The sequence below is a fragment of the Castanea sativa genome, chromosome 4, assembly GCF_040712315.1.
Source record: "Castanea sativa cultivar Marrone di Chiusa Pesio chromosome 4, ASM4071231v1".
NCBI lineage: Eukaryota > Viridiplantae > Streptophyta > Magnoliopsida > Fagales > Fagaceae > Castanea > Castanea sativa.
In genome coordinates, this window is record NC_134016.1 from 47,572,518 (window position 1) to 47,583,825 (window position 11,308).

Consider the following 11,308-nt stretch of genomic DNA (forward strand, 5'->3'; position numbering starts at 1 on the left):
TAATCACTTGGTTAATATGTTAGGTTAAACAATCTGGTTTAAGGGGTCTAAACGAACATACATATTTCTTAGAAACTGATGATGCGAAAAAAATCAGTAGGCTGGATGCTTTGGATTTTCAAGAACTACTGGCTGTCTTGATGGCCTGAAAAATAAAGAATAACAATCAAAGGTGACTGGGGTTGCCGGCCAAGAACCCTTCGATAGCAAAGTTACTTTTTTCTATAATTTTGGAGTTCCAACTGTTTGGGAAATGTAAAAGCATACCTTTGTCTGGTCTGAATGAGTGTTTATATAGTGTCCTAGGAACAGTTATTAGGCTTGTAACCTCCCCTGAATTTGAGGAGGTGTGAGGGTTCAAGGATAACTTCCTCAACCGTTTAGGAGTTATATTTTTCTCATATAACGGTCACTGGAAGTTACGCATATGTTAAGGAGTGGTGGTATGCACTTAGGAATTTTTCAAAGTGTCAAGGGCTCGTCCAAGGATCCTCTTGTTGCATATACCTCACTTCTAAGGGAGGTCATTCCTTATATGAGATGAGCTCCTTCAGGACGAGGTTGGTAGCTTCCCTAGGACGAGTAGATGCAGTTGCCAAATTTGATTATGCAAATGTGCTTTCTTCTATGGACGACCATGGACGTTAGCCTCGTCCTTGTTCTTTCTTATGGACGATCGTGGACGTTAGCCTCGTCCTTGTGCTTTCTTGTGGACGACTGCTGGTGTGGATGACCATGGACGGTCTGGAGTACTTTATTTTTCTTCACTCATCAGAAACTATTTAAGGGAGAGAAAAGAATTAGTTATTAAATGAACATGAACCACTTCTTATACCTATAGGGTTATAATCATTCAAAAGGTACCAATAAAGAGTTAAAAGAGTTACCATATTTTATAAAACTGTTCACAAAGCTCAAAACCTTTTCAAATGTTCAAAACAGTAGCTAGAAAATTTTGCAGAAATTCAATTTTCATATGTCTCGATCAATCGAGTGGAATTGAGTATTAATCGAAAGTTCTTTTTGATCGATCCAATAGGAATCTAACATCGATCAAGTTAGGCAAAAGCTCTAGGATTATGTTCCTAATCACTTCGATCAATCAAGCAAAAGTTTTGACTAGTTGAAAAACCTAAATTTCAAATTTTCACTTAGAAAATTTCAGAACTTAAATATTCACTTTATCACTTAACACAAATGAAATACTCTTCAAAGTTAGATTATTATTACAACCTATCCTTATATACCTATATATACAACAACATATATCGGAGTATTTTAGGTTTTGATTCTTTCACTATGATTCTCACACAAAAATCATACAAAAGCTAATTATTATTATTATTGTTGTTGTTGTTGTTGTTTTTATCGTTGTTGTTGTTGTTTTTGTAAGTTGTAATATTAGAATAAAACCTACGATTTATAGATAGAAAGTATCTTAAGGGCTTATGTGTTTTGGGCTTATTCAAAATTTGTGTTTGTTGGAATTCGATGTGCTTGGTTGGAGATTTTTGTTCCATATGTTTTGTTTGGTCCTTGGGCTTATTTGAGATTTTCTTCCATACATTTCGTGGGTTACTGAAGAGCATAGCTGGGGGAGTGTTTGGACCAGGCCACCTGATCAATGGGTAAACCTTAGTTTTACCTCATGGGCAAGATGCTGTGTAACAGGACTAAATCTTTTTTTTTTTTTTAGTTCCTACGTTTTAGGGTCATTTTTATTTTAATTCCTACCTCTCTATTTTTAGTCCCTAAAACTAAAAATGCGTTTCATTTTTATTCTTACTGTCACTCACTTAATGGAAATATCCTATATGGCAAATGAAGTGTACTGTTGACACATTAAATACTGATGTGACGAATAAAATAATAATAATAAATTTTATCGAAGTCAGCATAAAAGAATAATTAAAAAAAGACATTTTCATGTTTTTTTTTTCTAAATTCTTTTAAAATAAAATAAGATAATTAAATTAAAAAAATTTATTCCTTCCATTATTTTTCCTACTCATGTTCTTTGTGTTCATCCCCTAAACATGAATCATATTGTTAAATCCATAAGAGTTAAACAAAATTACATCTTATTAAGTATTTTCTTAGCAATCAAACACAACAAATATTCATTTAGCGCGATTTGCTCAATCCGCACTTTCAACGTTTTTTAGTGGGTATCATGGATACTCTTCATAAACCACCAAACTAAGCAAAACACAAGTTTTTAGATAAATTTGGGTATCACCGCCACCACCACAACAATTGGTTGTGGTGCTTTTTTTTTATTCTTTCTTTCTCTGACTGACCCATTCTCTTTATGTCTTGATTTTGCTGAAACCCAAACCCAAATGCCTCTAGCTCTTCGGTCAGATCGTTGCTTTGCTCTTTCTCTGTGGCTCAGATCGATGTCTTTCTCTCTCGGTGGGTCTCTCTGTCTCAGACCGGTGTCTCTCCCTCCCCGATTCCCCTTTCTGCTCGCCCCTCCTTGTTTCCTCTCCTCTCCACAATCTTCCATAGTTTTGATATGGGTTTAGAGAGAGAGGCTGAGATCGGTGTGGTGGTAGTTGTGAAACAAAAATCGGTTGATCCTTGTGAAGCAGTGGTCGGTTGGGTCCGGTGGTGGGTCGAAGGGTGGGTTTGTTGTTGGAGTGGGTCGTGGGGTGGGTTTGTTGATCGTTGATTGCTAGGTTTGAGATGTTTTGGTGTTCTTGTTGGAGATCAGTTTGTGTTTGTGTTTGGTTGACAAGAAAGGGTAAGAAAATCCTAGCAAATCTGAGTTTGTGTTCTTATGTTTAATCTGGGTTTGTGTTCTTTAGTGTTCTTGTTGAAGGTAATAACAGATCTAAATTCAAGTATTTTTTAATTTTAATTTTGCTTTGTGTTGGTATGGTTGAGCTGGGTTTGTGTTGGTATATGCGGATTGATTTTGTTTTGGATAATTTGGTTTATGTATATTTGTGGATTGATTTTGTTTGTACAATATTCATTTATGATTTTTCTGGGTTTGATTTTCTTGTGTTTCTTATGTTTGATTTTCTGGGTTTGTATGATTTTTTTTGACGTGTCACCTCTTCTTGAATCCGCATGCAAAGGTCCTTTCCTTCTTGCCCTAACTCACTTTCTCTCTCTCGCTTTCCATCTCTATTTGTTTCCTAAGAAAGTTGTGATTATATATGCTTTGTTATTTGTTATTTTTCTTTAAAGAGTATAACTCAAGGGGATTATTCAGTTTGCGTAATTAGGAAGATGAGGTTTTTGATTGTTTGCTGAGAAAATGGAGAATTAAGTGAGGGAATGATGAGGGAAATTGGAATTTATTTTTGGTTCAATTGGGAACTGATTGAATGAGCAAAGTTTGAGTTTTTGGTTTTGTTAGAAACTAAATAGTAAAAAATGTGTGCAAAGGTTATTAATTTGATGTTTCATTTGTTGCTGGAATTGTACTGGAAAAGAAATAAATATGAACAATATTAAGGCTATTAAAGGTTTGGTAAAAATTTAATGTTTGTTTTGTTAAACCCTCCCCATCACCCTAAGTGTTTGACAAAATGTCTCAATGAAATTGAAATCTTTTTTTTTTTTTTTTTTTTACCATGTGGTTGGTTAATTATCTTTTTATTTAACTAGCCCGTGTATTGTAGCAATGAAATTCATTCTCGTTTAAAGTTGCTGCAAAATATGTTTGTATGGCATTGTAGTATTGTTGGAATTAGAGATAAGTCAGACTTTGTCTATTTGTTTTTTCCATACTTCATTCCTGTTTTATGGAGGACTTTTGGATTGAACTTTCAGCTTTAGCTCATGATTTTTTGTAGCAATCATCAAATGTTTCTTCTCTACATGGCTGTTCAAATTCGGTGTTGTTTGGTTTTTTTTTTAGCCCAATTTAGTAAGTGTCTCTTTTCTTATCTTTGGGTTGCTACTGATGGCTATAATAAATTTTTTGACTTGGATATGTGACTTTTTGTTAGGATAATAGTATAATACACCTATTGGTATTTGACGCAAGTTTCCTAAAGTTTATGTTGGTTGAAACTCGGATTCTTATTGTTGTTAATTGTTCTGCTGACAGGGAGGATTTTGATTTTCTTGGTAGGATTGCAAAAATATGTCTTTAACTTAATGGAATTCCCCATGGGATGTAATGATAGTGTTGGGTAGTTGGGGAAACACCACCTTTGAAATTTTAAAAGCTTTAAGCAATATTAAAAAAAAAAAAGGGGCTTTAAGCCATGGGTTAAATAATATTTGCTGCCTCTTATTGCTTGAGCCATAGCCTAAATGCAACTGTGACAAATTCATTTAAAACTATTAAAGCTGTGTGTTTGAGACTTATTAAGTTTTGTTACAAGGTTAATATTTTATATCAATATCTATTTGTTAGCATGTGTTTGAAAATTTTAGGATAAATGAGTTATAAATCAATTTATATCTGAGTATTTAAATCAATTTGTTAGCATGTGTTATGGTCAAGGGTGAAAATTTTAAATTTATATCCTGTTAAATTGGTACTGCTTTCTTCTTTTTTATAATAAATAAAAAAAATTGAAAAAATTTGTTCTTCCATTGGACCTTTAAAGCTTTCAATTTGAAACTTTTGTTGGGAAAAATAACTGGTAGTGATGTTTGTGGCAGATTCAAATTCATGATTGAGGTCAAGCTCGATGCCATGGTTAGTTTTCTATATCGTCCGTACTTTGCGTATAGTTTATTGTTTATGATGCTTTGTATACTCACCTATTTAGAGTAATGTTCATGTTACAGACACATCTAAGAATTTGGAAGCCCATTTTGAAGAAAGTTTACATCTTTTTTGGCACACATAAAAATTATAATCTTCTTTGTTGCCTATGACATTCACATCAAATGGTATTTCCTCACCCATCTATCATCTGCTTCTCTCATCTGTATCTCCAGTCTCTTTTGAGTCTTTTCTGTCCCTTTTTTTGTAGATCAAGATCTTTTAATTAGCTTTCAACCCTGCAATTCAATATGCAAGGTATTTGTGAGGATAGTTTCTTTGTTTCATGGACTGAGAAACTATGTCGGCAATTTTTCTCTCATCTATATCTCCTCTACTCCTCTTTCAAACCTTAAAACGCACAAAGGCTGAAACTAGTCACGTATTAGAGGGCTTTGATCTCTTTTCTCTTCCTTTTTTTGCAGTTCAAGTATAGATCGTTTCATTAGCTTTCAACCCAGTAAATCAATATGCAGACAAGGTATATGATGAGGATAATTTTTCTGTTTCATGGATTGAGAAACTATGGCGGCAATTTGAGAGGTAATTTTTGTTTTTGTTTTTTTGAATGCGGCTTTGGTTGTCTTCTCTTTGATTTATGCTCTATGGAAATTTGTATTTGGTTTTGGTTTGTTAGTTTCTTTGCTTACTGTTGATCCTAAGAAGCTTCGTGATAGGTAAGGGACAAAAACTTTGAGTCTTTGAGTGAGTTTGGAGGGGTTAAAGAACTTGCTTTAATTCTTGAAACTGATGTAAAAAAGGGTATAAATAGCTGTGAGGCTGATCTTATTCATAGACAAACTGTTTTTAGTGCCAACAAATACCAAAAACCACCACCAGAAAGGTTTCTAAGATTTATGTTTGATGCATTTAAAGATTCAGCTATTTTAATATTATTGGCATGTGCTGTACCCTCTCTTGGCTTTGGTATCAAGCAACATGGCTAGGAAGATGGGTGGTATGATGGTAGGAGTTTATTCTTGCTGTCTTTTTGGTGGTTGCTATGTCAGCAGTGAGTGATGTTGTTGTGCTTAAAGATTGGTGATCAAGTTCCCTCTGATGGGTTATTCTTAGAAGGGCATTCTTTAAAGGTGGATGAGTCTAGCATGACTGGTGAAAATAAAGATAAATATCTCTTTGGAGGTATTGATCAACAGTCAACACAAGGAAAGGTAGGAAACCCATAAACACCACTCCATAGTAAATTATTGCTTAGCATACTTGGAGAAGATCTTTTTGTAGAAGATTATTGCTTTATGCAGATCAGAATTTTAAGCCATGTTTGCTTAACGTCACAACTAATAAAATTATTGCACGGTTTCTTGATTATATCTTTCCCCGTTTGGATTGTTCCTCCTATTTTATTATTTTTTAATTTGCTTCTTCCTTTACAGTGACCCAGCTTTCTTGCACACAAACCTCCCTGCACCAACACAATCATGAAACCTACATTAGTATCTGTAGGAGCGTTTGGAGGTTGTTTGTTCCAATCATGATTCTAGGCAGTATTTGTACATCCCACTCCAGAAATTTAATATTATTTTAGACCAATTATTATGTGTTTCATACGGTACAACTTACAAGAGAAGAGATAGAAAAGATGTCCATAGATTTACAAGCCATGTATAGTAAGTTTATAATTTATTATTAATGTCATTGAAAGTGTTAAAGTTTATAATTTTAGTCCAAATTTTGTAGTTTGTTATTGTGATTTTTATGTTATTTTGGTCATTATTTTAATTTATGAAAGGATCTAAGAGTATATTATGCTCTCAATAATTGTTTTTTACCCCTATTGAAGCTTTACGTTTCTGAGCAAGGAATGCTTTCAGTTTTTGACATTAATTTTTGGAGTGCATGACAAATTTCTGTTTCATCCCATCCCACTAAAATTTATAATAGATGTGCAATGAGTTATTGTAGTTAGAACTTCTTGATTAAATCATGTATGCATGCACTAATTTCATTTGGATTTTCTTCATTGATAATGTTTGCAACGTCTTTATCAAATAAAAGTTATTCTTAGGGAAAAATGTCAACAAAAACTTATTTCTCTCAGTAGGTAAATTACTTTTTAAAAAAAAAAGAAAAAAAAAGTAGGTTAGTTACTTTGTTCTTCTAATTGATTTTTTCTTCTCTTTATATTTATTTGTTGTGTGCAAATGGGTCTGTACTATTATCGCTGTAGTTGGCTGCATACACTTAAATTTATTGAACATGACCCAGTTACTCCAAGTGATTGTCTAATTTTTCTTTCTATTATGCTGAAGGGATTTAAGTTCTACACATTTAAGGGTTTTGATGGCATGAGTTGATTTCAATTTGAACTCCACGCCAAAAGCATTCCAATTTTGTTGGCAAAGTTCTGCCCCCTTTGCCTTTTTTACTAAAATCTTTTTGTAGAGAACAATATACTCAATTCTATGTAACCCACCACCTTATAGAATCTAAACAATGTTGTATGTGGTTTCTCTTACCCAGGTTTGTGTCGTGGATTCTTATTATTGCCCACAATCTATTCGTTGATCCTCTGTGACTTCAGAGGTTGGAAGAAAAAGAGAGGGCACCCCTTTTGTCTTCCATTGCTATTTTCAACTTGGTAAATAGAAGGGATTGACTTGGTTTTTTAGGCATTAACTGCAAGGCCGTGAAAGTTCTTAAATGGAAAGATTTATATACACAAATGTTCTTTGTTAACTTTAATTTGTTAAGAGTTTCATCCTCTTTTTACAATTCTGGATTAAAAAGATAAAGAAAAAAAAAATCATAATACACTTTGAGCCATATTTTGAATAGAAGGTGAAACATATTCATTTTGAAACAAATATTTATTTGAGCATAGTAAATATATATAAATTTCATTAAATTATCCCGTGCATTGCACGGGTTAGCGACTAGTTAGGCTTAAAATTGAATTTTGAAGAATGACCTTTGGGTGTCTCTATAGATTTCCTAATATGCATTTGTGGTGTAGTTTATTTAGTGTAGCCAATTAATCTGTAGGATAATGAATTATAAACAAATAAAGATCTTGATTTTGGGTGCTTAATATTCTATAATCATTACTTTTTATAATATATGCCATAGCCAACTTAGACATGATGAGAAGCTTGTCTTATTTTGCAATAGATTCAGTAATTTATCTTTTCTTTGTTGTAATGGTGTCTAATTTTTTCATCATATGGGTAAATTTTAGATTCCCTTTTAGTATATACTTGTAATTTATTGTACATTGAATTAAAAGAGGTACTTGTAATTATCACTTCATGTTTATTCTCTTTTCCCTGCTTGTGTGTGTCTTGTGTGCCATTTGTATATACCTTGTTGCGGATTCTTATTTAGTTTAATGGCCTCAGGGGCCAGCTAATCTGATATGTTACGTTAGCTGCTGTTATTTTGAGCATTACTGGCAACAGGATATTGCAGCTATTACAAAGTTGGCTATTAGGGAGTGTCTCCAGTATGCAAGTAATTGATGCCATCTACTTATAAATAATTTATGCATCTACTTTTTGGGTACATGATGATGCACCTTGTTGCTAGTTCTTCACAGTTTTATGTGTAAATATAACGGTCCTTCAGCTTCTCAAAGTGTGGATAGAAGTAGGATCCAGCAAATTTAACAGCTGACATATAAACTTGAGATTTCTTAATTTTGTTGGAATAAATTAGAAAGGACTTATGAAAAGGCATCAAGTATTCTAGGCTAAGATTTGTAGGCACTAATATGAACCTTGAGTATCAACAGGGACATAATGTCTAACAAGGCAATTTGGAAAAATTAAGATGTCATGGTGCATTTGTATAAAACGGAGGTCTTTTACTATCATGAGCAAGGAATTTTCTTGTAGATGTCTAACAGTGCAAATAAGAAAATGCTACTGTTATAAGCCTATTCATATCTGTCCCAAAACATTACATCAATAATCTGGGAAGTCTAGGGTATGACAAATATAGAGGCAATTGTATTTGCTATAATAGCTACCATGTAGTTCTTTTTTCATGTTAATCAGAAAGTTCTTTGGATATGGAGACCATTTGCTCCTTTATAAATGCAAAGCCTTTCATTTTAGTACAATATTGTCTCTCCAAATTTTTTTTTCTTTTAAAGATCTTTCATCTAGTGCTTCATGACCCATTAGGCTGCTTTTACCAAAAAAACATTCTGAAGATATTTCATTAAGCTTGTTCAGTGTCTCTTCCTCCAATGTGTGCATTGTGTGAAGGCTTATTTTCTTACATGTAATCATATCATAAATTTTTTGCTTATGTGCAGTTTGGTAAGCTTTTTTACATCATTAATAGGTACTCTATGTGTTGTTTTAAGTCTTTTTTATTTGACAAACAATTATTTTATTGATTGTTCATTTTGTACAATTTGAATAGGTTTGCATCTCAGAGTTCCATTATTTTTTCTGCATTATCTCAAATGCTGGTTCTTGTATTTTCTACCTTTTCCTTTATTATGTGATTCTCATATTTCTAAACCTTTTTTTTAATTGTTTTATGGCAAATCTGATTTAGACCCCTGTGTTGTTGTATTTTCTCCAAAAAAATTCATTTCAAGAGCTTTTATATAGTGCTTCATGACTCACCAGAGATTAGACTGCTTCAATAATAAATAAATAAAAATTGAAGACATTGCAATAGGCTTGTTCAGTGTCTTCCCCTATTGCATTGTGTGAAAGATTTTTTTTTTTTTTTAATGTATAACCCTATAGTAAATTTTTTGCTTATGTGCAGTTTGGTAAGCTTTTTTACATCATTAATGAGTACTCTGTGTTGTTTTAAGTCTTTTTCATGTGACAAATAATTATTTTATTGATTTTTCATTTTTGTACAATTTGAATATGTTCGCATATCAAAGTTCCCATATCTTTTCTGCATTATCTCAAATTCTGCTACTGGTGTGTCCTACTTTTTCCTTTATCAAGTGATTTATTTCTAAGCATTTTTTCAATTGCTTTATGACAAATCTGATTTGTACCCCTATGTTGTAGTAGTATTGTCTCTCCAAAATTTGATTCAGGAGGTCAAGGCCTGTGCTTCTGGCCTAAGTGGAACCTTCATTGGCTGGGGTATCAAAATTAAAATCTTCTAGTGTTGAGAAATCCTCGTTTACCACATCAAGGTACATGTCCAGATCGTTGGCAGTAAAGGTATCAATAAACTTGTGTAACATCATGCCAACCCTAAGATGACATTTTTTTTTATATACAAGTACAAACCTTGGATTAACTAAAATGGCATCTCCAGCTTTGTTAAATCATTAACTAGCAAACAATGATGGAGGCGAAATGTTCACAAGATCAAGTATACTTGATGGAGATATGTAATTGAGGATAGATAAAATCTTTTAGTGTTGAGAAATCCTCGTTTACCACATCAAGGTACATGTCCAGATTGTTGGCAGTAAAGGTATCAATAAACTTGTGTAACATCATGCCAACCCTAAGATGACATTTTTTTTATATACAAGTACAAACCTTGGATTAACTAAAATGGCATCTCCTGCTTTATTAAATCATTAACTAGCAAACAATGATGGAGGCGAAATGTTCACAAGATCAAGTATACTTGATGGAGATATGTAATTGAGGATAGTATAAGGACTGATTCAACTGAAAATCTCCTACTCTTCAATACTAAATGCTCCACGTGAACTTTGACACAATTTATATGCCCTTGCGATGAGTCATTGTCTAAAAGCATAACCCTGTGCATTGCAATTATATTATCAATCCTTATGCCACAGATATATTTGTTATGCTATATATTTGAGATTATTATATTTATTTTAAGTTGAGGATTGAACTGTTTCTAATGATGTTGATAACTTTAACTTATGTAATCCACTATATATGTAGAGTTGCATCCTTGAGGCACAGGCAATATAACTTTCATTTGACAAAAATAGGGTTGCAATGGCATTGTAATCTACCCCATCTGTAAGTTTACATGGGTAATTGTGTAACATGTTAACTGTTTCAATTATAGCTCCAATTTCCAAAAGCTTGGATTCTAGATAATTAGGATTTCCAGTGAACTATACTTGGCATGTTGTCGGAGGATTATTGATGTCATTAAGGGGTTAGTGTAGATGTTCTTATCAATGTGTCTCAATCCACACTATGTCCTACTTGTTGCTAACTGAAAGGAAAAAGTGTTTCACTTTTGGATTCTATACTGTCGATGGAACATCAGGCTGGGACATAGTTTGCATATATTACTACACTAGATGCACCTACACCCATGGAACATGCACAAACTCATGCCATATATGCTCTATATTTTGTCTCTTATTATGTGCAACATTGTTCGGCCCTTCCAACCTGAAAGAAACCTAAATCTCCCATGTTGTGTAAATTTCATTAGGGTTTAATTAGATCTGAATCGTATCTTACTATTCCATAGGTGCTTGCAGCTTTTGCATGTTTTGATCTCTTTATGTTATTAGAACTTGACACTATGGTTGATATTAACACTTTGCCTCTTTGTTCAAAATTATTTGTGATCAAAATGCCTTTTTTTTTTTTTTTTTTTTTTAAATTGTATCTATTTCTTTGATGATTG

The 11,308-nt window shown here is 33.0% G+C and overlaps 1 long non-coding RNA gene across 1 annotated transcript; it reads left to right on the plus strand.

The window, feature by feature from the left end:
• The first annotated feature begins 5,915 nt into the window (after positions 1-5,915).
• Positions 5,916-11,267, plus strand: LOC142631337 (uncharacterized). The gene is made up of 2 exons (XR_012843601.1): positions 5,916-9,866; positions 10,603-11,267. It is a non-coding gene; the product is annotated as an uncharacterized LOC142631337 (long non-coding RNA).
• Positions 11,268-11,308: the final 41 nt, after the last annotated feature.